The sequence below is a fragment of the Pimephales promelas genome, chromosome 16 (assembly GCF_988280905.1).
Source record: "Pimephales promelas chromosome 16, fPimPro1.hap1.1, whole genome shotgun sequence".
Classification (NCBI taxonomy): domain Eukaryota; kingdom Metazoa; phylum Chordata; class Actinopteri; order Cypriniformes; family Leuciscidae; genus Pimephales; species Pimephales promelas.
In genome coordinates this window covers 4965954-4991530 of record NC_142784.1, presented here as the reverse complement: position 1 = coordinate 4991530, position 25577 = coordinate 4965954, and the positions used below count along the sequence as shown (strand labels likewise).

The following is a 25577-nucleotide window of genomic DNA, read 5'->3' as shown; positions in this document are numbered from 1 at the left end:
GCTCTGGTAGGGCAGATGCACGGGCAGGACAGATCAGAACAGAGTGACGCACACAAAAACCTAAAACAGCTATCAGAAGTTTGTCGGTTCTACGCTAATTCAGATCTTGCTGTCAGCATGGCTAAAGGCTTGCTTTTAACAAACCATCCTTGAATTTGTCAAACGGCAATCTTAAATGTAGCCCATTAATTCGACCCAGGTGGGATTTGAACCCACAATCTCCAGCTCCGGAGGCTGATGCCTTATCCATTAGGCCACTGGGCCTTGTCAGCCAAGCTTTGCGTTTGATCTGTAAAATGACTTCAAATGGTTTCTTTCAGGTCGGGTTCCGTCTTTGAGGTGAACTTCAATGAATTTGTGGCGCCCTCCCGAAAGACTTGCTTTCGACGAGGCTCGTTGGTCTAGGGGTATGATTCTCGCTTTGGGTGCGAGAGGTCCCGGGTTCAAATCCCGGACGAGCCCAGCGGCTTTGGAACAAGCACCCAGTTGGCTCTGACCTTTTGCAGCACTGAGCCAAACTCAAAACTGTCGTGGTTTTAAAATCCTTACTGCTTCTTGAGTTCACCTGTACTACTACAGAGCCAAGATTCAGCCGGACGAGAAGTGGATATTTCCTTACACAGAACGTACTCTGAATAGTTGCCTGCCAGGGAGTGCGGCTTCCTAACCACAAACGCTTTCTATTAAAACCAGTTCCCGCCCATTCTGTTGGAGGCCGGCGTTTGGTGACTTTACAAGTGTATGCAAGTAGCCCTTCCCTTCATCAGCCAGGCTCGTTGGTCTAGGGGTATATGATTCTCGCTGTGGGTGCGAGAGGTCCAGGGTTCAAATCACGGATGAGGCCAGCAGTCTCCGCAGGAGCAGCCTGTTGGCTCCCTCCTTTGGAGCACTGAACCTAAATCAAAACTTCTGTGCTTTTGAAATCCTTAAGGCTGCTTGTCTTCATCTGTACTCCAATTTAGCCAAAAGTCAGCCAGGTGACAAGTGTTTATTTCCTTCACAGAACGTCCTCACAATCGCTGCCTGCCAGGGAGTACGGCTCCCTAACGACAAATGTTTTGTTTTAAAACTAGTGCCTGTCCATTCTGTTAAAGGCCAGCGTTCAGTGACTGTACAAGTGTGTGCAAGTAGCCCAAACGTTCATTAATCAGGCTCGTTGGTCTAGGGGTATGATTCTCGCTTCGGGTGCGAGAGGTCCCGGGTTCAAATCCCGGACGAGCCCAGCAGTTTCAGAACAAGCAGCCATTTGGCTCATTTCGTTGCAGCACTGAGCTGAACTCAAAACTGTTGTGGTCTTGAAATCCTTGCTGCTGCTTGAGTTCATCTGTACTATAACTCAGCCCAGAATTTCTTTATTTAGAAAAGTGACAGTGTACATTAGTCAACATTCATGAATGCAGATGGACCCAAATTAGTCCCAAGGTTAGTTTTCATCGGTAGTGCCTTTTCCAGATGTTATTAGGCCTAAAACTAGAGAAAAGGGTAAAATATTAAAAAAATAATAGAACTAGAACTTGTAAACCACTCTGGAAAAAAATAGTCCGAGGCCTGATCCGTTAGGCTCGTTGGTCTAGGGGTATGATTCTCGCTTAGGGTGCGAGAGGTCCCGGGTTCAAATCCCGGACGAGCCCTCTCACCTTTAGTGTGAGTTCAAGGATTCTCTGAGTCTGTTTGCTGTTGCTACTTTTCTCTATCAGCCACTTCATATCTTGCCATTTATTGCAAGCCACATAGTACTTGACGTCACATGCATCGGCCAAATTAAAGTGTTTGCAGGCCTGTAGCTGTCGTAGTGGGATACAAACTATTTTATATCGCTCTTAATTGAATTACCGCTCTTTGGCAAAAACGCTGAGCACAGGTATACTTGTCGCTCTGGTAGGGCAGATGCACGGGCAGGACAGATCAGAACAGAGTGACGCACACAAAAACCCAACACAGCTATCAGAAGTTTGTCTGGTTCTACGCTAATTCAGATCTTGCTGTCATCATGGCTAAAGGCTTGCTTTTAACAAACCATCCTTGAATTTGTCGAACAGCAATCTTAAATGTAGCCCATTAATTCGACCCAGGTGGGACTTGAACCCACAATCTCCAGCTCCGGAGGCTGATGCCTTATCCATTAGGCCACTGGGCCTTGTATGCCAAGCTTTGCGTTTGATCTGTAAAATGACTTCAAATGGTTTCTTTCAGGTCGGGTTCCGTCTTTGAGGTGAACTTCAATGAATTTGTGGCGCCCTCCCGAAAGACTTGCTTTCGACGAGGCTCGTTGGTCTAGGGGTATGATTCTCGCTTTGGGTGCGAGAGGTCCCGGGTTCAAATCCCGGACGAGCCCAGCGGCTTTGGAACAAGCAGCCAGTTGGCTCTGACCTTTTGCAGCACTGAGCCAAACTCAAAACTGTCGTGGTTTTAAAATCCTTACTGCTTCTTGAGTTCACCTGTACTACTACAGAGCCAAGATTCAGCCGGACGAGAAGCGGATATTTCCTTACACAGAACGTACTCTGAATAGTTGCCTGCCAGGGAGTGCGGCTTCCTAACCACAAACGCTTTCTATTAAAACCAGTTCCCGCCCATTCTGTTGGAGGCCGGCGTTTGGTGACTTTACAAGTGTATGCAAGTAGCCCTTCCCTTCATCAGCCAGGCTTGTTGGTCTAGGGGTATATGATTCTCGCTGTGGGTGCGAGAGGTCCAGGGTTCAAATCACGGATGAGGCCAGCAGTCTCCGCAGGAGCAGCCTGTTGGCTCCCTCCTTTGGAGCACTGAACCTAAATCAAAACTTCTGTGCTTTTGAAATCCTTAAGGCTGCTTGTCTTCATCTGTACTCCAATTTAGCCAAAAGTCAGCCAGGTGACAAGTGTTTATTTCCTTCACAGAACGTCCTCACAATCGCTGCCTGCCAGGGAGTACGGCTCCCTAACGACAAACGTTTTGTATTAAAACTAGTGCCTGTCCATTCTGTTAAAGGCCAGCGTTCAGTGACTGTACAAGTGTGTGCAAGTAGCCCAAACGTTCATTAATCAGGCTCGTTGGTCTAGGGGTATGATTCTCGCTTCGGGTGCGAGAGGTCCCGGGTTCAAATCCCGGACGAGCCCAGCAGTTTCAGAACAAGCAGCCATTTGGCTCATTTCGTTGCAGCACTGAGCTGAACTCAAAACTGTTGTGGTCTTGAAATCCTTGCTGCTGCTTGAGTTCATCTGTACTATAACTCAGCCCAGAATTTCTTTATTTAGAAAAGTGACAGTGTACATTAGTCAACATTCATGAATGCAGATGGACCCAAATTAGTCCCAAGGTTAGTTTTCATCGGTAGTGCCTTTGCCAGATGTTATTAGGCCTAAAACTAGAGAAAAGGGTAAAACATTACAAAAATAATAGAACTAGAACTTGTAAACCACTCTGGAAAAAAAATTGTCCGAGACCTGATCCGTCAGGCTCGTTGGTCTAGGGGTATGATTCTCGCTTAGGGTGCGAGAGGTCCCGGGTTCAAATCCCGGACGAGCCCTCTCACCTTTAGTGTGAGTTCAAGGATTCTCTGACTCTGACTGCTGTTGCTGCTTTTCTCTATCAGCCACTTCATATCTTGCCATTTATTGCAAGCCACATAGTACTTGACGTCACATGCATCGGCCAAATTGAAGTGTTTGCAGGCCTGTAGCTGTCGTAGTGGGATACAAACTATTTTATATCGCTCTTAATTGAATTACCGCTCTTTGGCAGAAACGCTGAGCACAGGTATACTTGTTGCTCTGGTAGGGCAGATGCACGGGCAGGACAGATCAGAACAGAGTGACGCACACAAAAACCTAAAACAGCTATCAGAAGTTTGTCGGTTCTACGCTAATTCAGATCTTGCTGTCAGCATGGCTAAAGGCTTGCTTTTAACAAACCATCCTTGAATTTGTCAAACGGCAATCTTAAATGTAGCCCATTAATTCGACCCAGGTGGGATTTGAACCCACAATCTCCAGCTCCGGAGGCTGATGCCTTATCCATTAGGCCACTGGGCCTTGTCAGCCAAGCTTTGCGTTTGATCTGTAAAATGACTTCAAATGGTTTCTTTCAGGTCGGGTTCCGTCTTTGAGGTGAACTTCAATGAATTTGTGGCGCCCTCCCGAAAGACTTGCTTTCGACGAGGCTCGTTGGTCTAGGGGTATGATTCTCGCTTTGGGTGCGAGAGGTCCCGGGTTCAAATCCCGGACGAGCCCAGCGGCTTTGGAACAAGCACCCAGTTGGCTCTGACCTTTTGCAGCACTGAGCCAAACTCAAAACTGTCGTGGTTTTAAAATCCTTACTGCTTCTTGAGTTCACCTGTACTACTACAGAGCCAAGATTCAGCCGGACGAGAAGTGGATATTTCCTTACACAGAACGTACTCTGAATAGTTGCCTGCCAGGGAGTGCGGCTTCCTAACCACAAACGCTTTCTATTAAAACCAGTTCCCGCCCATTCTGTTGGAGGCCGGCGTTTGGTGACTTTACAAGTGTATGCAAGTAGCCCTTCCCTTCATCAGCCAGGCTCGTTGGTCTAGGGGTATATGATTCTCGCTGTGGGTGCGAGAGGTCCAGGGTTCAAATCACGGATGAGGCCAGCAGTCTCCGCAGGAGCAGCCTGTTGGCTCCCTCCTTTGGAGCACTGAACCTAAATCAAAACTTCTGTGCTTTTGAAATCCTTAAGGCTGCTTGTCTTCATCTGTACTCCAATTTAGCCAAAAGTCAGCCAGGTGACAAGTGTTTATTTCCTTCACAGAACGTCCTCACAATCGCTGCCTGCCAGGGAGTACGGCTCCCTAACGACAAACGTTTTGTATTAAAACTAGTGCCTGTCCATTCTGTTAAAGGCCAGCGTTCAGTGACTGTACAAGTGTGTGCAAGTAGCCCAAACGTTCATTAATCAGGCTCGTTGGTCTAGGGGTATGATTCTCGCTTCGGGTGCGAGAGGTCCCGGGTTCAAATCCCGGACGAGCCCAGCAGTTTCAGAACAAGCAGCCATTTGGCTCATTTCGTTGCAGCACTGAGCTGAACTCAAAACTGTTGTGGTCTTGAAATCCTTGCTGCTGCTTGAGTTCATCTGTACTATAACTCAGCCCAGAATTTCTTTATTTAGAAAAGTGACAGTGTACATTAGTCAACATTCATGAATGCAGATGGACCCAAATTAGTCCCAAGGTTAGTTTTCATCGGTAGTGCCTTTGCCAGATGTTATTAGGCCTAAAACTAGAGAAAAGGGTAAAACATTACAAAAATAATAGAACTAGAACTTGTAAACCACTCTGGAAAAAAAATTGTCCGAGACCTGATCCGTCAGGCTCGTTGGTCTAGGGGTATGCTTCTCGCTTAGGGTGCGAGAGGTCCCGGGTTCAAATCCCGGACGAGCCCTCTCACCTTTAGTGTGAGTTCAAGGATTCTCTAACTCTGTTTACTGTTGCTGCTTTTCTCTATCAGCCACTTCATATCTTGCCATTTATTGCAAGCCACATAGTACTTGACGTCACATGCATCGGCCAAATTGAAGTGTTTGCAGGCCTGTAGCTGTCGTAGTGGGATACAAACTATTTTATATCGCTCTTAATTGAATTACCGCTCTTTGGCAGAAACGCTGAGCACAGGTATACTTGTTGCTCTGGTAGGGCAGATGCACGGGCAGGACAGATCAGAACAGAGTGACGCACACAAAAACCCAACACAGCTATCAGAAGTTTGTCTGGTTCTACGCTAATTCAGATCTTGCTGTCATCATGGCTAAAGGCTTGCTTTTAACAAACCATCCTTGAATTTGTCGAACGGCAATCTTAAATGTAGCCCATTAATTCGACCCAGGTGGGACTTTAACCCACAATCTCCAGCTCCGGAGGCTGATGCCTTATCCATTAGGCCACTGGGCCTTGTATGCCAAGCTTCGCGTTTTTATCTGTAAAATTACTTCAAGTGGTTTCTTTCAGGTCGGGTTCCGTCTTTGAGGTGAACTTCAACGAATTTGTGGCGCCCTCCCGAAAGACTTGCTTTCGACGAGGCTCGTTGGTCTAGGGGTATGATTCTCGCTTTGGGTGCGAGAGGTCCCGGGTTCAAATCCCGGACGAGCCCAGCGGCTTTGGAACAAGCAGCCAGTTGGCTCTGACCTTTTGCAGCACTGAGCCAAACTCAAAACTGTCGTGGTTTTAAAATCCTTACTGTTTCTTGAGTTCACCTGTACTACTACAGAGCCAAGATTCAGCCGGACGAGAAGCGGATATTTCCTTACACAGAACGTACTCTGAATAGTTGCCTGCCAGGGAGTGCGGCTTCCTAACCACAAACGCTTTCTATTAAAACCAGTTCCCGCCCATTCTGTTGGAGGCCGGCGTTTGGTGACTTTACAAGTGTATGCAAGTAGCCCTTCCCTTCATCAGCCAGGCTCGTTGGTCTAGGGGTATATGATTCTCGCTGTGGGTGCGAGAGGTCCAGGGTTCAAATCACGGATGAGGCCAGCAGTCTCCGCAGGAGCAGCCTGTTGGCTCCCTCCTTTGGAGCACTGAACCTAAATCAAAACTTCTGTGCTTTTGAAATCCTTAAGGCTGCTTGTCTTCATCTGTACTCCAATTTAGCCATAAGTCAGCCAGGTGACAAGTGTTTATTTCCTTCACAGAACGTCCTCACAATCGCTGCCTGCCAGGGAGTACGGCTCCCTAACGACAAATGTTTTGTATTAAAACTAGTGCCTGTCCATTCTGTTAAAGGCCAGCGTTCAGTGACTGTACAAGTGTGTGCAAGTAGCCCAAACGTTCATTAATCAGGCTCGTTGGTCTAGGGGTATGATTCTCGCTTCGGGTGCGAGAGGTCCCGGGTTCAAATCCCGGACGAGCCCAGCAGTTTCAGAACAAGCAGCCATTTGGCTCATTTCGTTGCAGCACTGAGCTGAACTCAAAACTGTTGTGGTCTTGAAATCCTTGCTGCTGCTTGTGTTCATCTGTACTATAACTCAGCCCAGAATTTCTTTATTTAGAAAAGTGACAGTGTACATTAGTCAACATTCATGAATGCAGATGGACCCAAATTAGTCCCAAGGTTAGTTTTCATCGGTAGTGCCTTTGCCAGATGTTATTAGGCCTAAAACTAGAGAAAAGGGTAAAACATTACAAAAATAATAGAACTAGAACTTGTAAACCACTCTGGAAAAAAATTGTCCGAGACCTGATCCGTTGGTCTAGGGGTATGATTCTCGCTTAGGGTGCGAGAGGTCCCGGGTTCAAATCCCGGACGAGCCCTCTCACCTTTAGTGTGAGTTCAAGGATTCTCTGAGTCTGTTTGCTGTTGCTGCTTTTCTCTATCAGCCACTTCATATCTTGCCATTTATTGCAAGCCAAATAGTACTTGACGTCACATGCATCGGCCAAATTAAAGTGTTTGCAGGCCTGTAGCTGTCGTAGTGGGATACAAACTATTTTATATCGCTCTAAATTGAATTACCGCTCTTTGGCAGAAACGCTGAGCACAGGTATACTTGTTGCTCTGGTAGGGCAGATGCACGGGCAGGACAGATCAGAACAGAGTGACGCACACAAAAACCCAACACAGCTATCAGAAGTTTGTCTGGTTCTACGCTAATTCAGATCTTGCTGTCATCATGGCTAAAGGCTTGCTTTTAACAAACCATCCTTGAATTTGTCGAACAGCAATCTTAAATGTAGCCCATTAATTCGACCCAGGTGGGACTTGAACCCACAATCTCCAGCTCCGGAGGCTGATGCCTGATCCATTAGGCCACTGGGCCTTGTATGCCACGCTTCGCGTTTGATCTGTAAAATTACTTCAAGTGGTTTCTTTCAGGTCGGGTTCCGTCTTTGAGGTTAACTTCAATGAATTTGTGGCGCCCTCCCGAAAGACTTGCTTTCGACGAGGCTCGTTGGTCTAGGGGTATGATTCTCGCTTTGGGTGCGAGAGGTCCCGGGTTCAAATCCCGGACGAGCCCAGCGGCTTAGGAACAAGCAGCCAGTTGGCTCTGACCTTTTGCAGCACTGAGCCAAACTCAAAACTGTCGTGGTTTTAAAATCCTTACTGCTTCTTGAGTTCACCTGTACTACTACAGAGCCAAGATTCAGCCGGACGAGAAGTGGATATTTCCTTACACAGAACGTACTCTGAATAGTTGCCTGCCAGGGAGTGCGGCATCCTAACCACAAACGCTTTCTATTAAAACCAGTTCCCGCCCATTCTGTTGGAGGCCGGCGTTTGGTGACTTTACAAGTGTATGCAAGTAGCCCTTCCCTTCATCAGCCAGGCTCGTTGGTCTAGGGGTATATGATTCTCGCTGTGGGTGCGAGAGGTCCAGGGTTCAAATCACGGATGAGGCCAGCAGTCTCCGCAGGAGCAGCCTGTTGGCTCCCTCCTTTGGAGCACTGAACCTAAATCAAAACTTCTGTGCTTTTGAAATCCTTAAGGCTGCTTGTCTTCATCTGTACTCCAATTTAGCCAAAAGTCAGCCAGGTGACAAGTGTTTTTTCCTTCACAGAACGTCCTCACAATCGCTGCCTGCCAGGGAGTACGGCTCCCTAACGACAAACGTTTTGTATTAAAACTAGTGCCTGCCCATTCTGTTAAAGGCCAGCGTTCAGTGACTGTACAAGTGTGTGCAAGTAGCCCAAACGTTCATTAATCAGGCTCGTTGGTCTAGGGGTATGATTCTCGCTTCGGGTGCGAGAGGTCCCGGGTTCAAATCCTGGACGAGCCCAGCAGTTTCAGAACAAGCAGCCATTTGGCTCATTTCGTTGCAGCACTGAGCTGAACTCAAAACTGTTGTGGTCTTGAAATCCTTGCTGCTGCTTGTGTTCATCTGTACTATAACTCAGCCCAGAATTTCTTTATTTAGAAAAGTGACAGTGTACATTAGTCAACATTCATGAATGCAGATGGACCCAAATTAGTCCCAAGGTTAGTTTTCATCGGTAGTGCCTTTTCCAGATGTTATTAGGCCTAAAACTAGAGAAAAGGGTAAAATATTAAAAAAATAATAGAACTAGAACTTGTAAACCACTCTGGAAAAAAATAGTCCGAGGCCTGATCCGTTAGGCTCGTTGGTCTAGGGGTATGATTCTCGCTTAGGGTACGAGAGGTCCCGGGTTCAAATCCCGGACGAGCCCTCTCACCTTTAGTGTGAGTTCAAGGATTCTCTGAGTCTTTTTGCTGTTGCTGCTTTTCTCTATCAGCCACTTCATATCTTGCCATTTATTGCAAGCCACATAGTACTTGACGTCACATGCATCGGCCAAATTAAAGTGTTTGCAGGCCTGTAGCTGTCGTAGTGGGATACAAACTATTTTATATCGCTCTTAATTGAATTACCGCTCTTTGGCAGAAACGCTGAGCACAGGTATACTTGTTGCTCTGGTAGGGTAGATGCACGGGCAGGACAGATCAGAACAGAGTGACGCACACAAAAACCCAACACAGCTATCAGAAGTTTGTCTGGTTCTACGCTAATTCAGATCTTGCTGTCATCATGGCTAAAGGCTTGCTTTTAACAAACCATCCTTGAATTTGTCGAACGGCAATCTTAAATGTAGCCCATTAATTCGACCCAGGTGGGACTTGAACCCACAATCTCCAGCTCCGGAGGCTGATGCCTTATCCATTAGGCCACTGGGCCTTGTATGCCAAGCTTCGCGTTTGATCTGTAAAATTACTTCAAGTGGTTTCTTTCAGGTCGGGTTCCGTCTTTGAGGTGAACTTCAATGAATTTGTGGCGCCCTCCCGAAAGACTTGCTTTCGACGAGGCTCGTTGGTCTAGGGGTATGATTCTCGCTTTGGGTGCGAGAGGTCCCGGGTTCTAATCCCGGACGAGCCCAGTGGCTTTGGAACAAGCAGCCAGTTGGCTCTGACCTTTTGCAGCACTGAGCCAAACTCAAAACTGTCGTGGTTTTAAAATCCTTACTGCTTCTTGAGTTCACCTGTACTACTACAGAGCCAAGATTCAGCCGGACGAGAAGCGGATATTTCCTTACACAGAACGTACTCTGAATAGTTGCCTGCCAGGGAGTGCAGCTTCCTAACCACAAACGCTTTCTATTAAAAACAGTTCCCGCCCATTCTGTTGGAGGCCGGCGTTTGGTGACTTTACAAGTGTATGCAAGTAGCCCTTCCCTTCATTAGCCAGGCTCGTTGGTCTAGGGGTATATAATTCTCGCTGTGGGTGCGAGAGGTCCAGGGTTCAAATCACGGATGAGGCCAGCAGTCTCCGCAGGAGCAGCCTGTTGGCTCCCTCCTTTGGAGCACTGAACCTAAATCAAAACTTCTGTGCTTTTGAAATCCTTAAGGCTGCTTGTCTTCATCTGTACTCCAATTTAGCCAAATGTCAGCCAGGTGACAAGTGTTTATTTCCTTCACAGAACGTCCTCACAATCGCTGCCTGCCAGGGAGTACGGCTCCCTAACGACAAACGTTTTGTATTAAAACTAGTGCCTGCCCATTCTGTTAAAGGCCAGCGTTCAGTGACTGTACAAGTGTGTGCAAGTAGCCCAAACTTTCATTAAGCAGGCTCGTTGGTCTAGGGGTATGATTCTCGCTTTGGGTGCGAGAGGTCCCGGGTTCAAATCCCGGACGAGCCCAGCAGTTTCAGAACAAGCAGCCATTTGGCTCATTTCGTTGCAGCACTGAGCTGAACTCAAAACTGTTGTGGTCTTGAAATCCTTGCTGCTGCTTGAGTTCATCTGTACTATAACTCAGCCCAGAATTTCTTTATTTAGAAAAGTGACAGTGTACATTAGTCAACATTCATGAATGCAGATGGACCCAAATTAGTCCCAAGGTTAGTTTTCATCGGTAGTGCCTTTGCCAGATGTTATTAGGCCTAAAACTAGAGAAAAGGGTAAAACATTACAAAAATAATAGAACTAGAACTTGTAAACCACTCTGGAAAAAAAATTGTCCGAGACCTGATCCGTCAGGCTCGTTGGTCTAGGGGTATGATTCTCGCTTAGGGTGCGAGAGGTCCCGGGTTCAAATCCCGGACGAGCCCTCTCACCTTTAGTGTGAGTTCAAGGATTCTCTAACTCTGTTTACTGTTGCTGCTTTTCTCTATCAGCCACTTCATATCTTGCCATTTATTGCAAGCCACATAGTACTTGACGTCACATGCATCGGCCAAATTGAAGTGTTTGCAGGCCTGTAGCTGTCGTAGTGGGATACAAACTATTTTATATCGCTCTTAATTGAATTACCGCTCTTTGGCAGAAACGCTGAGCACAGGTATACTTGTTGCTCTGGTAGGGCAGATGCACGGGCAGGACAGATCAGAACAGAGTGACGCACACAAAAACCCAACACAGCTATCAGAAGTTTGTCTGGTTCTACGCTAATTCAGATCTTGCTGTCATCATGGCTAAAGGCTTGCTTTTAACAAACCATCCTTGAATTTGTCGAACGGCAATCTTAAATGTAGCCCATTAATTCGACCCAGGTGGGACTTTAACCCACAATCTCCAGCTCCGGAGGCTGATGCCTTATCCATTAGGCCACTGGGCCTTGTATGCCAAGCTTCGCGTTTTTATCTGTAAAATTACTTCAAGTGGTTTCTTTCAGGTCGGGTTCCGTCTTTGAGGTGAACTTCAATGAATTTGTGGCGCCCTCCCGAAAGACTTGCTTTCGACGAGGCTCGTTGGTCTAGGGGTATGATTCTCGCTTTGGGTGCGAGAGGTCCCGGGTTCAAATCCCGGACGAGCCCAGCGGCTTTGGAACAAGCAGCCAGTTGGCTCTGACCTTTTGCAGCACTGAGCCAAACTCAAAACTGTCGTGGTTTTAAAATCCTTACTGTTTCTTGAGTTCACCTGTACTACTACAGAGCCAAGATTCAGCCGGACGAGAAGCGGATATTTCCTTACACAGAACGTACTCTGAATAGTTGCCTGCCAGGGAGTGCGGCTTCCTAACCACAAACGCTTTCTATTAAAACCAGTTCCCGCCCATTCTGTTGGAGGCCGGCGTTTGGTGACTTTACAAGTGTATGCAAGTAGCCCTTCCCTTCATCAGCCAGGCTCGTTGGTCTAGGGGTATATGATTCTCGCTGTGGGTGCGAGAGGTCCAGGGTTCAAATCACGGATGAGGCCAGCAGTCTCCGCAGGAGCAGCCTGTTGGCTCCCTCCTTTGGAGCACTGAACCTAAATCAAAACTTCTGTGCTTTTGAAATCCTTAAGGCTGCTTGTCTTCATCTGTACTCCAATTTAGCCATAAGTCAGCCAGGTGACAAGTGTTTATTTCCTTCACAGAACGTCCTCACAATCGCTGCCTGCCAGGGAGTACGGCTCCCTAACGACAAATGTTTTGTATTAAAACTAGTGCCTGTCCATTCTGTTAAAGGCCAGCGTTCAGTGACTGTACAAGTGTGTGCAAGTAGCCCAAACGTTCATTAATCAGGCTCGTTGGTCTAGGGGTATGATTCTCGCTTCGGGTGCGAGAGGTCCCGGGTTCAAATCCCGGACGAGCCCAGCAGTTTCAGAACAAGCAGCCATTTGGCTCATTTCGTTGCAGCACTGAGCTGAACTCAAAACTGTTGTGGTCTTGAAATCCTTGCTGCTGCTTGTGTTCATCTGTACTATAACTCAGCCCAGAATTTCTTTATTTAGAAAAGTGACAGTGTACATTAGTCAACATTCATGAATGCAGATGGACCCAAATTAGTCCCAAGGTTAGTTTTCATCGGTAGTGCCTTTGCCAGATGTTATTAGGCCTAAAACTAGAGAAAAGGGTAAAACATTACAAAAATAATAGAACTAGAACTTGTAAACCACTCTGGAAAAAAAATGTCCGAGACCTGATCCGTTGGTCTAGGGGTATGATTCTCGCTTAGGGTGCGAGAGGTCCCGGGTTCAAATCCCGGACGAGCCCTCTCACCTTTAGTGTGAGTTCAAGGATTCTCTGAGTCTGTTTGCTGTTGCTGCTTTTCTCTATCAGCCACTTCATATCTTGCCATTTATTGCAAGCCACATAGTACTTGACGTCACATGCATCGGCCAAATTAAAGTGTTTGCAGGCCTGTAGCTGTCGTAGTGGGATACAAACTATTTTATATCGCTCTAAATTGAATTACCGCTCTTTGGCAGAAACGCTGAGCACAGGTATACTTGTTGCTCTGGTAGGGCAGATGCACGGGCAGGACAGATCAGAACAGAGTGACGCACACAAAAACCCAACACAGCTATCAGAAGTTTGTCTGGTTCTACGCTAATTCAGATCTTGCTGTCATCATGGCTAAAGGCTTGCTTTTAACAAACCATCCTTGAATTTGTCGAACAGCAATCTTAAATGTAGCCCATTAATTCGACCCAGGTGGGACTTGAACCCACAATCTCCAGCTCCGGAGGCTGATGCCTTATCCATTAGGCCACTGGGCCTTGTATGCCACGCTTCGCGTTTGATCTGTAAAATTACTTCAAGTGGTTTCTTTCAGGTCGGGTTCCGTCTTTGAGGTGAACTTCAATGAATTTGTGGCGCCCTCCCGAAAGACTTGCTTTCGACGAGGCTCGTTGGTCTAGGGGTATGATTCTCGCTTTGGGTGCGAGAGGTCCCGGGTTCTAATCCCGGACGAGCCCAGTGGCTTTGGAACAAGCAGCCAGTTGGCTCTGACCTTTTGCAGCACTGAGCCAAACTCAAAACTGTCGTGGTTTTAAAATCCTTACTGCTTCTTGAGTTCACCTGTACTACTACAGAGCCAAGATTCAGCCGGACGAGAAGCGGATATTTCCTTACACAGAACGTACTCTGAATAGTTGCCTGCCAGGGAGTGCAGCTTCCTAACCACAAACGCTTTCTATTAAAAACAGTTCCCGCCCATTCTGTTGGAGGCCGGCGTTTGGTGACTTTACAAGTGTATGCAAGTAGCCCTTCCCTTCATTAGCCAGGCTCGTTGGTCTAGGGGTATATGATTCTCGCTGTGGGTGCGAGAGGTCCAGGGTTCAAATCACGGATGAGGCCAGCAGTCTCCGCAGGAGCAGCCTGTTGGCTCCCTCCTTTGGAGCACTGAACCTAAATCAAAACTTCTGTGCTTTTGAAATCCTTAAGGCTGCTTGTCTTCATCTGTACTCCAATTTAGCCAAAAGTCAGCCAGGTGACAAGTGTTTATTTCCTTCACAGAACGTCCTCACAATCGCTGCCTGCCAGGGAGTACGGCTCCCTAACGACAAACGTTTTGTATTAAAACTAGTGCCTGCCCATTCTGTTAAAGGCCAGCGTTCAGTGACTGTACAAGTGTGTGCAAGTAGCCCAAACTTTCATTAAGCAGGCTCGTTGGTCTAGGGGTATGATTCTCGCTTTGGGTGCGAGAGGTCCCGGGTTCAAATCCCGGACGAGCCCAGCAGTTTCAGAACAAGCAGCCATTTGGCTCATTTCGTTGCAGCACTGAGCTGAACTCAAAACTGTTGTGGTCTTGAAATCCTTGCTGCTGCTTGAGTTCATCTGTACTATAACTCAGCCCAGAATTTCTTTATTTAGAAAAGTGACAGTGTACATTAGTCAACATTCATGAATGCAGATGGACCCAAATTAGTCCCAAGGTTAGTTTTCATCGGTAGTGCCTTTGCCAGATGTTATTAGGCCTAAAACTAGAGAAAAGGGTAAAACATTACAAAAATAATAGAACTAGAACTTGTAAACCACTCTGGAAAAAAAATTGTCCGAGACCTGATCCGTCAGGCTCGTTGGTCTAGGGGTATGATTCTCGCTTAGGGTGCGAGAGGTCCCGGGTTCAAATCCCGGACGAGCCCTCTCACCTTTAGTGTGAGTTCAAGGATTCTCTAACTCTGTTTACTGTTGCTGCTTTTCTCTATCAGCCACTTCATATCTTGCCATTTATTGCAAGCCACATAGTACTTGACGTCACATGCATCGGCCAAATTGAAGTGTTTGCAGGCCTGTAGCTGTCGTAGTGGGATACAAACTATTTTATATCGCTCTTAATTGAATTACCGCTCTTTGGCAGAAACGCTGAGCACAGGTATACTTGTTGCTCTGGTAGGGCAGATGCACGGGCAGGACAGATCAGAACAGAGTGACGCACACAAAAACCCAACACAGCTATCAGAAGTTTGTCTGGTTCTACGCTAATTCAGATCTTGCTGTCATCATGGCTAAAGGCTTGCTTTTAACAAACCATCCTTGAATTTGTCGAACGGCAATCTTAAATGTAGCCCATTAATTCGACCCAGGTGGGACTTTAACCCACAATCTCCAGCTCCGGAGGCTGATGCCTTATCCATTAGGCCACTGGGCCTTGTATGCCAAGCTTCGCGTTTTTATCTGTAAAATTACTTCAAGTGGTTTCTTTCAGGTCGGGTTCCGTCTTTGAGGTGAACTTCAATGAATTTGTGGCGCCCTCCCGAAAGACTTGCTTTCGACGAGGCTCGTTGGTCTAGGGGTATGATTCTCGCTTTGGGTGCGAGAGGTCCCGGGTTCAAATCCCGGACGAGCCCAGCGGCTTTGGAACAAGCAGCCAGTTGGCTCTGACCTTTTGCAGCACTGAGCCAAACTCAAAACTGTCGTGGTTTTAAAATCCTTACTGTTTCTTGAGTTCACCTGTACTACTACAGAGCCAAGATTTAGCCGGACGAGAAGCGGATATTTCCTTACACAGAACGTACTCTGAATAGTTGCCTGCCAGGGAGTGCGGCTTCCTAACCACAAACGCTTTCTATTAAAACCAGTTCCCGCCCATTCTGTTGGAGGCCGGCGTTTGGTGACTTTACAAGTGTATGCAAGTAGCCCTTCCCTTCATCAGCCAGGCTCGTTGGTCTAGGGGTATATGATTCTCGCTGTGGGTGCGAGAGGTCCAGGGTTCAAATCACGGATGAGGCCAGCAGTCTCCGCAGGAGCAGCCTGTTGGCTCCCTCCTTTGGAGCACTGAACCTAAATCAAAACTTCTGTGCTTTTGAAATCCTTAAGGCTGCTTGTCTTCATCTGTACTCCAATTTAGCCATAAGTCAGCCAGGTGACAAGTGTTTATTTCCTTCACAGAACGTCCTCACAATCGCTGCCTGCCAGGGAGTACGGCTCCCTAACGACAAATGTTTTGTATTAAAACTAGTGCCTGTCCATTCTGTTAAAGGCCAGCGTTCAGTGACTGTACAAGTGTGTGCAAGTAGCCCAAACGTTCATTAATCAGGCTCGTTGGTCTAGGGGTATGATTCTCGCTTCGGGTGCGAGAGGTCCCGGGTTCAAATCCCGGACGAGCCCAGCAGTTTCAGAACAAGCAGCCATTTGGCTCATTTCGTTGCAGCACTGAGCTGAACTCAAAACTGTTGTGGTCTTGAAATCCTTGCTGCTGCTTGTGTTCATCTGTACTATAACTCAGCCCAGAATTTCTTTATTTAGAAAAGTGACAGTGTACATTAGTCAACATTCATGAATGCAGATGGACCCAAATTAGTCCCAAGGTTAGTTTTCATCGGTAGTGCCTTTGCCAGATGTTATTAGGCCTAAAACTAGAGAAAAGGGTAAAACATTACAAAAATAATAGAACTAGAACTTGTAAACCACTCTGGAAAAAAATTGTCCGAGACCTGATCCGTTGGTCTAGGGGTATGATTCTCGCTTAGGGTGCGAGAGGTCCCGGGTTCAAATCCCGGACGAGCCCTCTCACCTTTAGTGTGAGTTCAAGGATTCTCTGAGTCTGTTTGCTGTTGCTGCTTTTCTCTATCAGCCACTTCATATCTTGCCATTTATTGCAAGCCACATAGTACTTGACGTCACATGCATCGGCCAAATTAAAGTGTTTGCAGGCCTGTAGCTGTCGTAGTGGGATACAAACTATTTTATATCGCTCTAAATTGAATTACCGCTCTTTGGCAGAAACGCTGAGCACAGGTATACTTGTTGCTCTGGTAGGGCAGATGCACGGGCAGGACAGATCAGAACAGAGTGACGCACACAAAAACCCAACACAGCTATCAGAAGTTTGTCTGGTTCTACGCTAATTCAGATCTTGCTGTCATCATGGCTAAAGGCTTGCTTTTAACAAACCATCCTTGAATTTGTCGAACAGCAATCTTAAATGTAGCCCATTAATTCGACCCAGGTGGGACTTGAACCCACAATCTCCAGCTCCGGAGGCTGATGCCTTATCCATTAGGCCACTGGGCCTTGTATGCCACGCTTCGCGTTTGATCTGTAAAATTACTTCAAGTGGTTTCTTTCAGGTCGGGTTCCGTCTTTGAGGTGAACTTCAATGAATTTGTGGCGCCCTCCCGAAAGACTTGCTTTCGACGAGGCTCGTTGGTCTAGGGGTATGATTCTCGCTTTGGGTGCGAGAGGTCCCGGGTTCTAATCCCGGACGAGCCCAGTGGCTTTGGAACAAGCAGCCAGTTGGCTCTGACCTTTTGCAGCACTGAGCCAAACTCAAAACTGTCGTGGTTTTAAAATCCTTACTGCTTCTTGAGTTCACCTGTACTACTACAGAGCCAAGATTCAGCCGGACGAGAAGCGGATATTTCCTTACACAGAACGTACTCTGAATAGTTGCCTGCCAGGGAGTGCAGCTTCCTAACCACAAACGCTTTCTATTAAAAACAGTTCCCGCCCATTCTGTTGGAGGCCGGCGTTTGGTGACTTTACAAGTGTATGCAAGTAGCCCTTCCCTTCATTAGCCAGGCTCGTTGGTCTAGGGGTATATGATTCTCGCTGTGGGTGCGAGAGGTCCAGGGTTCAAATCACGGATGAGGCCAGCAGTCTCCGCAGGAGCAGCCTGTTGGCTCCCTCCTTTGGAGCACTGAACCTAAATCAAAACTTCTGTGCTTTTGAAATCCTTAAGGCTGCTTGTCTTCATCTGTACTCCAATTTAGCCAAAAGTCAGCCAGGTGACAAGTGTTTATTTCCTTCACAGAACGTCCTCACAATCGCTGCCTGCCAGGGAGTACGGCTCCCTAACGACAAACGTTTTGTATTAAAACTAGTGCCTGCCCATTCTGTTAAAGGCCAGCGTTCAGTGACTGTACAAGTGTGTGCAAGTAGCCCAAACTTTCATTAAGCAGGCTCGTTGGTCTAGGGGTATGATTCTCGCTTTGGGTGCGAGAGGTCCCGGGTTCAAATCCCGGACGAGCCCAGCAGTTTCAGAACAAGCAGCCATTTGGCTCATTTCGTTGCAGCACTGAGCTGAACTCAAAACTGTTGTGGTCTTGAAATCCTTGCTGCTGCTTGAGTTCATCTGTACTATAACTCAGCCCAGAATTTCTTTATTTAGAAAAGTGACAGTGTACATTAGTCAACATTCATGAATGCAGATGGACCCAAATTAGTCCCAAGGTTAGTTTTCATCGGTAGTGCCTTTGCCAGATGTTATTAGGCCTAAAACTAGAGAAAAGGGTAAAACATTACAAAAATAATAGAACTAGAACTTGTAAACCACTCTGGAAAAAAAATTGTCCGAGACCTGATCCGTCAGGCTCGTTGGTCTAGGGGTATGATTCTCGCTTAGGGTGCGAGAGGTCCCGGGTTCAAATCCCGGACGAGCCCTCTCACCTTTAGTGTGAGTTCAAGGATTCTCTAACTCTGTTTACTGTTGCTGCTTTTCTCTATCAGCCACTTCATATCTTGCCATTTATTGCAAGCCACATAGTACTTGACGTCACATGCATCGGCCAAATTGAAGTGTTTGCAGGCCTGTAGCTGTCGTAGTGGGATACAAACTATTTTATATCGCTCTTAATTGAATTACCGCTCTTTGGCAGAAACGCTGAGCACAGGTATACTTGTTGCTCTGGTAGGGCAGATGCACGGGCAGGACAGATCAGAACAGAGTGACGCACACAAAAACCCAACACAGCTATCAGAAGTTTGTCTGGTTCTACGCTAATTCAGATCTTGCTGTCATCATGGCTAAAGGCTTGCTTTTAACAAACCATCCTTGAATTTGTCGAACGGCAATCTTAAATGTAGCCCATTAATTCGACCCAGGTGGGACTTTAACCCACAATCTCCAGCTCCGGAGGCTGATGCCTTATCCATTAGGCCACTGGGCCTTGTATGCCAAGCTTCGCGTTTTTATCTGTAAAATTACTTCAAGTGGTTTCTTTCAGGTCGGGTTCCGTCTTTGAGGTGAACTTCAATGAATTTGTGGCGCCCTCCCGAAAGACTTGCTTTCGACGAGGCTCGTTGGTCTAGGGGTATGATTCTCGCTTTGGGTGCGAGAGGTCCCGGGTTCAAATCCCGGACGAGCCCAGCGGCTTTGGAACAAGCAGCCAGTTGGCTCTGACCTTTTGCAGCACTGAGCCAAACTCAAAACTGTCGTGGTTTTAAAATCCTTACTGTTTCTTGAGTTCACCTGTACTACTACAGAGCCAAGATTCAGCCGGACGAGAAGCGGATATTTCCTTACACAGAACGTACTCTGAATAGTTGCCTGCCAGGGAGTGCGGCTTCCTAACCACAAACGCTTTCTATTAAAACCAGTTCCCGCCCATTCTGTTGGAGGCCGGCGTTTGGTGACTTTACAAGTGTATGCAAGTAGCCCTTCCCTTCATCAGCCAGGCTCGTTGGTCTAGGGGTATATGATTCTCGCTGTGGGTGCGAGAGGTCCAGGGTTCAAATCACGGATGAGGCCAGCAGTCTCCGCAGGAGCAGCCTGTTGGCTCCCTCCTTTGGAGCACTGAACCTAAATCAAAACTTCTGTGCTTTTGAAATCCTTAAGGCTGCTTGTCTTCATCTGTACTCCAATTTAGCCATAAGTCAGCCAGGTGACAAGTGTTTATTTCCTTCACAGAACGTCCTCACAATCGCTGCCTGCCAGGGAGTACGGCTCCCTAACGACAAATGTTTTGTATTAAAACTAGTGCCTGTCCATTCTGTTAAAGGCCAGCGTTCAGTGACTGTACAAGTGTGTGCAAGTAGCCCAAACGTTCATTAATCAGGCTCGTTGGTCTAGGGGTATGATTCTCGCTTCGGGTGCGAGAGGTCCCGGGTTCAAATCCCGGACGAGCCCAGCAGTTTCAGAACAAGCAGCCATTTGGCTCATTTCGTTGCAGCACTGAGCTGAACTCAAAACTGTTGTGGTCTTGAAATCCTTGCTGCTGCTTGTGTTCATCTGTACTATAACTCAGCCCAGAATTTCTTTATTTAGAAAAGTGACAGTGTACATTAGTCAACATTCATGAATGCAGATGGACCCAAATTAGTCCCAAGGTTAGTTTTCATCGGTAGTGCCTTTGCCAGATGTTATTAGGCCTAAAACTAGAGAAAAGGGTAAAACATTACAAAAATAATAGAACTAGAACTTGTAAACCACTCTGGAAAAAAATTGTCCGAGACCTGATCCGTTGGTCTAGGGGTATGATTCTCGCTTAGGGTGCGAGAGGTCCCGGGTTCAAATCCCGGACGAGCCCTCTCACCTTTAGTGTGAGTTCAAGGATTCTCTGAGTCTGTTTGCTGTTGCTGCTTTTCTCTATCAGCCACTTCATATCTTGCCATTTATTGCAAGCCACATAGTACTTGACGTCACATGCATCGGCCAAATTAAAGTGTTTGCAGGCCTGTAGCTGTCGTAGTGGGATACAAACTATTTTATATCGCTCTTAATTGAATTACCGCTCTTTGGCAGAAACGCTGAGCACAGGTATACTTGTTGCTCTGGTAGGGTAGATGCACGGGCAGGACAGATCAGAACAGAGTGACGCACACAAAAACCCAACACAGCTATCAGAAGTTTGTCTGGTTCTACGCTAATTCAGATCTTGCTGTCATCATGGCTAAAGGCTTGCTTTTAACAAACCATCCTTGAATTTGTCGAACGGCAATCTTAAATGTAGCCCATTAATTCGACCCAGGTGGGACTTGAACCCACAATCTCCAGCTCCGGAGGCTGATGCCTTATCCATTAGGCCACTGGGCCTTGTATGCCAAGCTTCGCGTTTGATCTGTAAAATTACTTCAAGTGGTTTCTTTCAGGTCGGGTTCCGTCTTTGAGGTGAACTTCAATGAATTTGTGGCGCCCTCCCGAAAGACTTGCTTTCGACGAGGCTCGTTGGTCTAGGGGTATGATTCTCGCTTTGGGTGCGAGAGGTCCCGGGTTCTAATCCCGGACGAGCCCAGTGGCTTTGGAACAAGCAGCCAGTTGGCTCTGACCTTTTGCAGCACTGAGCCAAACTCAAAACTGTCGTGGTTTTAAAATCCTTACTGCTTCTTGAGTTCACCTGTACTACTACAGAGCCAAGATTCAGCCGGACGAGAAGCGGATATTTCCTTACACAGAACGTACTCTGAATAGTTGCCTGCCAGGGAGTGCAGCTTCCTAACCACAAACGCTTTCTATTAAAAACAGTTCCCGCCCATTCTGTTGGAGGCCGGCGTTTGGTGACTTTACAAGTGTATGCAAGTAGCCCTTCCCTTCATTAGCCAGGCTCGTTGGTCTAGGGGTATATGATTCTCGCTGTGGGTGCGAGAGGTCCAGGGTTCAAATCACGGATGAGGCCAGCAGTCTCCGCAGGAGCAGCCTGTTGGCTCCCTCCTTTGGAGCACTGAACCTAAATCAAAACTTCTGTGCTTTTGAAATCCTTAAGGCTGCTTGTCTTCATCTGTACTCCAATTTAGCCAAAAGTCAGCCAGGTGACAAGTGTTTATTTCCTTCACAGAACGTCCTCACAATCGCTGCCTGCCAGGGAGTACGGCTCCCTAACGACAAACGTTTTGTATTAAAACTAGTGCCTGCCCATTCTGTTAAAGGCCAGCGTTCAGTGACTGTACAAGTGTGTGCAAGTAGCCCAAACTTTCATTAAGCAGGCTCGTTGGTCTAGGGGTATGATTCTCGCTTTGGGTGCGAGAGGTCCCGGGTTCAAATCCCGGACGAGCCCAGCAGTTTCAGAACAAGCAGCCATTTGGCTCATTTCGTTGCAGCACTGAGCTGAACTCAAAACTGTTGTGGTCTTGAAATCATTGCTGCTGCTTGTGTTCATCTGTACTATAACTCAGCCCAGAATTTCTTTATTTAGAAAAGTGACAGTGTACATTAGTCAACATTCATGAATGCAGATGGACCCAAATTAGTCCCAAGGTTAGTTTTCATCGGTAGTGCCTTTGCCAGATGATATTAGGCCTAAAACTAGAGAAAAGGGTAAAATATTACAAAAATAATAGAACTAGAACTTGTAAACCACTCTGGAAAAAAATTGTCCGAGACCTGATCCGTCAGGCTCGTTGGTCTAGGGGTATGATTCTCGCTTAGGGTGCGAGAGGTCCCGGGTTCAAATCCCGGACGAGCCCTCTCACCTTTAGTGTGAGTTCAAGGATTCTCTGACTCTGTTTGCTGTTGCTGCTTTTCTCTATCAGCCACTTCATATCTTGCCATTTATTGCAAGCCACATAGTACTTGACGTCACATGCATCGGCCAAATTGAAGTGTTTGCAGGCCTGTAGCTGTCGTAGTGGGATACAAACTATTTTATATCGCTCTTAATTGAATTACCGCTCTTTGGCAGAAACGCTGAGCACAGGTATACTTGTTGCTCTGGTAGGGCAGATGCACGGGCAGGACAGATCAGAACAGAGTGACGCACACAAAAACCTAACACAGCTATCAGAAATTTGTCGGTTCTACGCTAATTCAGATCTTGCTGTCATCATGGCTAAAGGCTTGCTTTTAACAAACCATCCTTGAATTTGTCGAACGGCAATCTTAAATGTAGCCCATTAATCCGACCCAGGTGGGACTTGAACCCACAATCTCCAGCTCCGGAGGCTGATGCCTTATCCATTAGGCCACTGGGCCTTGTCAGCCAAGCTTTGCGTTTGATCTGTAAAATGACTTCAAATGGTTTCTTTCAGGTCGGGTTCTGTCTTTGAGGTGAACTTCAATGAATTTGTGGCGCCCTCCCCAAAGACTTGCTTTTGACGAGGCTCGTTGGTCTAGGGGTATGATTCTCGCTTCGGGTGCGAGAGGTCCCGGGTTCAAATCCCGGACGAGCCCAGCGGCTTTGGAACAAGCAGCTAGTTGGCTCTGACCTTTTGCAGCACTGAGCCAAACTCAAAACTGTCGCGGTTTTAAAATCCTTACTGCTTCTTGAGTTCACCTGTACTACTACAGAGCCAAGATTCAGCCGGACGAGAAGCGGATATTTCCTTACACAGAACGTACTCTGAATAGTTGCCTGCCAGGGAGTGCGGCTTCCTAACCACAAACGCTTTCTATTAAAACCAGTTCCCGCCCATTCTGTTGGAGGCCGGCGTTTGGTGACTTTACAAGTGTATGCAAGTAGCCCTTCCCTTCATCAGCCAGGCTCGTTGGTCTAGGGGTATATGATTCTCGCTGTGGGTGCGAGAGGTCCAGGGTTCAAATCACGGATGAGGCCAGCAGTCTCCGCAGGAGCAGCCTGTTGGCTCCCTCCTTTGGAGCACTGAACCTAAATCAAAACTTCTGTGCTTTTGAAATCCTTAAGGCTGCTTGTCTTCATCTGTACTCCAATTTAGCCAAAAGTCAGCCAGGTGACAAGTGTTTATTTCCTTCACAGAACGTCCTCACAATCGCTGCCTGCCAGGGAGTACGGCTCCCTAACGACAAACGTTTTGTATTAAAACTAGTGCCTGCCCATTCTGTTAAAGGCCAGCGTTCAGTGACTGTACAAGTGTGTGCAAGTAGCCCAAACGCTCATTAATCAGGCTCGTTGGTCTAGGGGTATGTTTCTCGCTTCGGGTGCGAGACGTCCCGGGTTCAAATCCCGGACGAGCCCAGCAGTTTCAGGACAAGCAGCCATTTGGCTCATTTCGTTGCAGCACTGAGCTGAACTCAAAACTGTTGTGGTCTTGAAATCCTTGCTGCTGCTTGTGTTCATCTGTACTATAACTCAGCCCAGAATTTCTTTATTTAGAAAAGTGACAGTGTACATTAGTCAACATTCATGAATGCAGATGGACCCAAATTAGTCCCAAGGTTAGTTTTCATCGGTAGTGCCTTTGCCAGATGTTATTAGGCCTAAAACTAGAGAAAAGGGTAAAATATTACAAAAATAATAGAACTAGAACTTGTAAACCACTCTGGAAAAAAATAGTCCGAGGCCTGATCCGTCAGGCTCGTTGGTCTAGGGGTATGATTCTCGCTTAGGGTGCGAGAGGTCCCGGGTTCAAATCCCGGACGAGCCCTCTCACCTTTAGTGTGAGTTCAAGGATTCTCTGAGTCTGTTTGCTGTTGCTGCTTTTCTCTATCAGCCACTTCATATCTTGCCATTTATTGCAAGCCACATAGTACTTGACGTCACATGCATCGGCCAAATTAAAGTGTTTGCAGGCCTGTAGCTGTCGTAGTGGGATACAAACTATTTTATATCGCTCTTAATTGAATTACCGCTCTTTGGCAGAAACGCTGAGCACAGGTATACTTGTTGCTCTGGTAGGGCAGATGCACGGGCAGGACAGATCAGAACAGAGTGACGCACACAAAAACCCAACACAGCTATCAGAAGTTTGTCTGGTTCTACGCTAATTCAGATCTTGCTGTCATCATGGCTATAGGCTTGCTTTTAACAAACCATCCTTGAATTTGTCGAACGGCAATCTTAAATGTAGCCCATTAATTCGACCCAGGTGGGACTTGAACCCACAATCTCCAGCTCCGGAGGCTGATGCCTTATCCATTAGGCCACTGGGCCTTGTATGCCAAGCTTCGCGTTTGATCTGTAAAATTACTTCAAGTGGTTTCTTTCAGGTCGGGTTCCGTCTTTGAGGTGAACTTCAATGAATTTGTGGCGCCCTCCCGAAAGACTTGCTTTCGACGAGGCTCGTTGGTCTAGGGGTATGATTCTCGCTTTGGGTGCGAGAGGTCCCGGGTTCTAATCCCGGACGAGCCCAGTGGCTTTGGAACAAGCAGCCAGTTGGCTCTGACCTTTTGCAGCACTGAGCCAAACTCAAAACTGTCGTGGTTTTAAAATCCTTACTGCTTCTTGAGTTCACCTGTACTACTACAGAGCCAAGATTCAGCCGGACGAGAAGCGGATATTTCCTTACACAGAACGTACTCTGAATAGTTGCCTGCCAGGGAGTGCAGCTTCCTAACCACAAACGCTTTCTATTAAAAACAGTTCCCGCCCATTCTGTTGGAGGCCGGCGTTTGGTGACTTTACAAGTGTATGCAAGTAGCCCTTCCCTTCATTAGCCAGGCTCGTTGGTCTAGGGGTATATGATTCTCGCTGTGGGTGCGAGAGGTCCAGGGTTCAAATCACGGATGAGGCCAGCAGTCTCCGCAGGAGCAGCCTGTTGGCTCCCTCCTTTGGAGCACTGAACCTAAATCAAAACTTCTGTGCTTTTGAAATCCTTAAGGCTGCTTGTCTTCATCTGTACTCCAATTTAGCCAAAAGTCAGCCAGGTGACAAGTGTTTATTTCCTTCACAGAACGTCCTCACAATCGCTGCCTGCCAGGGAGTACGGCTCCCTAACGACAAACGTTTTGTATTAAAACTAGTGCCTGCCCATTCTGTTAAAGGCCAGCGTTCAGTGACTGTACAAGTGTGTGCAAGTAGCCCAAACTTTCATTAAGCAGGCTCGTTGGTCTAGGGGTATGATTCTCGCTTTGGGTGCGAGAGGTCCCGGGTTCAAATCCCGGACGAGCCCAGCAGTTTCAGAACAAGCAGCCATTTGGCTCATTTC

The 25577-nt window shown here is 47.1% G+C and overlaps 1 protein-coding gene and 49 non-coding genes across 50 annotated transcripts in view; 35 read left to right on the top strand and 15 right to left on the bottom strand.

The window, feature by feature from the left end:
* The window catches only part of LOC148971945 (uncharacterized), a 443851-nt gene that overhangs the window by 57456 nt on the left and 360818 nt on the right, over positions 1-25577 (bottom strand). The gene's annotated exons all lie outside the window — the stretch shown is intronic.
* On the bottom strand, positions 192-264 carry trnar-ccg (transfer RNA arginine (anticodon CCG)). The gene has a single exon. It is a non-coding gene; the product is annotated as a tRNA-Arg (tRNA).
* On the top strand, positions 391-462 carry trnap-ugg (transfer RNA proline (anticodon UGG)). The gene has a single exon. It is a non-coding gene; the product is annotated as a tRNA-Pro (tRNA).
* On the top strand, positions 1151-1222 carry trnap-cgg (transfer RNA proline (anticodon CGG)). Its single transcript has one exon. It is a non-coding gene; the product is annotated as a tRNA-Pro (tRNA).
* On the top strand, positions 1560-1631 carry trnap-agg (transfer RNA proline (anticodon AGG)). The gene has a single exon. It is a non-coding gene; the product is annotated as a tRNA-Pro (tRNA).
* trnar-ccg (transfer RNA arginine (anticodon CCG)) lies at positions 2065-2137 on the bottom strand. Its single transcript has one exon. It is a non-coding gene; the product is annotated as a tRNA-Arg (tRNA).
* Positions 2264-2335, top strand: trnap-ugg (transfer RNA proline (anticodon UGG)). Its single transcript has one exon. It is a non-coding gene; the product is annotated as a tRNA-Pro (tRNA).
* trnap-cgg (transfer RNA proline (anticodon CGG)) lies at positions 3024-3095 on the top strand. The gene has a single exon. It is a non-coding gene; the product is annotated as a tRNA-Pro (tRNA).
* On the top strand, positions 3434-3505 carry trnap-agg (transfer RNA proline (anticodon AGG)). Its single transcript has one exon. It is a non-coding gene; the product is annotated as a tRNA-Pro (tRNA).
* Positions 3938-4010, bottom strand: trnar-ccg (transfer RNA arginine (anticodon CCG)). The gene has a single exon. It is a non-coding gene; the product is annotated as a tRNA-Arg (tRNA).
* trnap-ugg (transfer RNA proline (anticodon UGG)) lies at positions 4137-4208 on the top strand. Its single transcript has one exon. It is a non-coding gene; the product is annotated as a tRNA-Pro (tRNA).
* trnap-cgg (transfer RNA proline (anticodon CGG)) lies at positions 4897-4968 on the top strand. The gene has a single exon. It is a non-coding gene; the product is annotated as a tRNA-Pro (tRNA).
* On the bottom strand, positions 5812-5884 carry trnar-ccg (transfer RNA arginine (anticodon CCG)). The gene has a single exon. It is a non-coding gene; the product is annotated as a tRNA-Arg (tRNA).
* Positions 6012-6083, top strand: trnap-ugg (transfer RNA proline (anticodon UGG)). The gene has a single exon. It is a non-coding gene; the product is annotated as a tRNA-Pro (tRNA).
* trnap-cgg (transfer RNA proline (anticodon CGG)) lies at positions 6772-6843 on the top strand. Its single transcript has one exon. It is a non-coding gene; the product is annotated as a tRNA-Pro (tRNA).
* trnar-ccg (transfer RNA arginine (anticodon CCG)) lies at positions 7677-7749 on the bottom strand. Its single transcript has one exon. It is a non-coding gene; the product is annotated as a tRNA-Arg (tRNA).
* trnap-ugg (transfer RNA proline (anticodon UGG)) lies at positions 7876-7947 on the top strand. Its single transcript has one exon. It is a non-coding gene; the product is annotated as a tRNA-Pro (tRNA).
* trnap-cgg (transfer RNA proline (anticodon CGG)) lies at positions 8635-8706 on the top strand. The gene has a single exon. It is a non-coding gene; the product is annotated as a tRNA-Pro (tRNA).
* trnar-ccg (transfer RNA arginine (anticodon CCG)) lies at positions 9549-9621 on the bottom strand. Its single transcript has one exon. It is a non-coding gene; the product is annotated as a tRNA-Arg (tRNA).
* Positions 9748-9819, top strand: trnap-ugg (transfer RNA proline (anticodon UGG)). Its single transcript has one exon. It is a non-coding gene; the product is annotated as a tRNA-Pro (tRNA).
* On the top strand, positions 10508-10579 carry trnap-ugg (transfer RNA proline (anticodon UGG)). Its single transcript has one exon. It is a non-coding gene; the product is annotated as a tRNA-Pro (tRNA).
* Positions 10918-10989, top strand: trnap-agg (transfer RNA proline (anticodon AGG)). The gene has a single exon. It is a non-coding gene; the product is annotated as a tRNA-Pro (tRNA).
* trnar-ccg (transfer RNA arginine (anticodon CCG)) lies at positions 11423-11495 on the bottom strand. The gene has a single exon. It is a non-coding gene; the product is annotated as a tRNA-Arg (tRNA).
* trnap-ugg (transfer RNA proline (anticodon UGG)) lies at positions 11623-11694 on the top strand. Its single transcript has one exon. It is a non-coding gene; the product is annotated as a tRNA-Pro (tRNA).
* On the top strand, positions 12383-12454 carry trnap-cgg (transfer RNA proline (anticodon CGG)). Its single transcript has one exon. It is a non-coding gene; the product is annotated as a tRNA-Pro (tRNA).
* On the bottom strand, positions 13288-13360 carry trnar-ccg (transfer RNA arginine (anticodon CCG)). Its single transcript has one exon. It is a non-coding gene; the product is annotated as a tRNA-Arg (tRNA).
* trnap-ugg (transfer RNA proline (anticodon UGG)) lies at positions 13487-13558 on the top strand. The gene has a single exon. It is a non-coding gene; the product is annotated as a tRNA-Pro (tRNA).
* trnap-ugg (transfer RNA proline (anticodon UGG)) lies at positions 14247-14318 on the top strand. Its single transcript has one exon. It is a non-coding gene; the product is annotated as a tRNA-Pro (tRNA).
* trnap-agg (transfer RNA proline (anticodon AGG)) lies at positions 14657-14728 on the top strand. Its single transcript has one exon. It is a non-coding gene; the product is annotated as a tRNA-Pro (tRNA).
* On the bottom strand, positions 15162-15234 carry trnar-ccg (transfer RNA arginine (anticodon CCG)). Its single transcript has one exon. It is a non-coding gene; the product is annotated as a tRNA-Arg (tRNA).
* Positions 15362-15433, top strand: trnap-ugg (transfer RNA proline (anticodon UGG)). The gene has a single exon. It is a non-coding gene; the product is annotated as a tRNA-Pro (tRNA).
* Positions 16122-16193, top strand: trnap-cgg (transfer RNA proline (anticodon CGG)). Its single transcript has one exon. It is a non-coding gene; the product is annotated as a tRNA-Pro (tRNA).
* On the bottom strand, positions 17027-17099 carry trnar-ccg (transfer RNA arginine (anticodon CCG)). Its single transcript has one exon. It is a non-coding gene; the product is annotated as a tRNA-Arg (tRNA).
* On the top strand, positions 17226-17297 carry trnap-ugg (transfer RNA proline (anticodon UGG)). Its single transcript has one exon. It is a non-coding gene; the product is annotated as a tRNA-Pro (tRNA).
* Positions 17986-18057, top strand: trnap-ugg (transfer RNA proline (anticodon UGG)). The gene has a single exon. It is a non-coding gene; the product is annotated as a tRNA-Pro (tRNA).
* On the top strand, positions 18396-18467 carry trnap-agg (transfer RNA proline (anticodon AGG)). Its single transcript has one exon. It is a non-coding gene; the product is annotated as a tRNA-Pro (tRNA).
* trnar-ccg (transfer RNA arginine (anticodon CCG)) lies at positions 18901-18973 on the bottom strand. The gene has a single exon. It is a non-coding gene; the product is annotated as a tRNA-Arg (tRNA).
* On the top strand, positions 19101-19172 carry trnap-ugg (transfer RNA proline (anticodon UGG)). Its single transcript has one exon. It is a non-coding gene; the product is annotated as a tRNA-Pro (tRNA).
* trnap-cgg (transfer RNA proline (anticodon CGG)) lies at positions 19861-19932 on the top strand. Its single transcript has one exon. It is a non-coding gene; the product is annotated as a tRNA-Pro (tRNA).
* On the bottom strand, positions 20766-20838 carry trnar-ccg (transfer RNA arginine (anticodon CCG)). Its single transcript has one exon. It is a non-coding gene; the product is annotated as a tRNA-Arg (tRNA).
* Positions 20965-21036, top strand: trnap-ugg (transfer RNA proline (anticodon UGG)). The gene has a single exon. It is a non-coding gene; the product is annotated as a tRNA-Pro (tRNA).
* Positions 21725-21796, top strand: trnap-ugg (transfer RNA proline (anticodon UGG)). Its single transcript has one exon. It is a non-coding gene; the product is annotated as a tRNA-Pro (tRNA).
* On the top strand, positions 22134-22205 carry trnap-agg (transfer RNA proline (anticodon AGG)). The gene has a single exon. It is a non-coding gene; the product is annotated as a tRNA-Pro (tRNA).
* On the bottom strand, positions 22638-22710 carry trnar-ccg (transfer RNA arginine (anticodon CCG)). The gene has a single exon. It is a non-coding gene; the product is annotated as a tRNA-Arg (tRNA).
* trnap-cgg (transfer RNA proline (anticodon CGG)) lies at positions 22837-22908 on the top strand. Its single transcript has one exon. It is a non-coding gene; the product is annotated as a tRNA-Pro (tRNA).
* Positions 23597-23668, top strand: trnap-cgg (transfer RNA proline (anticodon CGG)). The gene has a single exon. It is a non-coding gene; the product is annotated as a tRNA-Pro (tRNA).
* Positions 24006-24077, top strand: trnap-agg (transfer RNA proline (anticodon AGG)). Its single transcript has one exon. It is a non-coding gene; the product is annotated as a tRNA-Pro (tRNA).
* On the bottom strand, positions 24511-24583 carry trnar-ccg (transfer RNA arginine (anticodon CCG)). The gene has a single exon. It is a non-coding gene; the product is annotated as a tRNA-Arg (tRNA).
* trnap-ugg (transfer RNA proline (anticodon UGG)) lies at positions 24710-24781 on the top strand. Its single transcript has one exon. It is a non-coding gene; the product is annotated as a tRNA-Pro (tRNA).
* trnap-ugg (transfer RNA proline (anticodon UGG)) lies at positions 25470-25541 on the top strand. Its single transcript has one exon. It is a non-coding gene; the product is annotated as a tRNA-Pro (tRNA).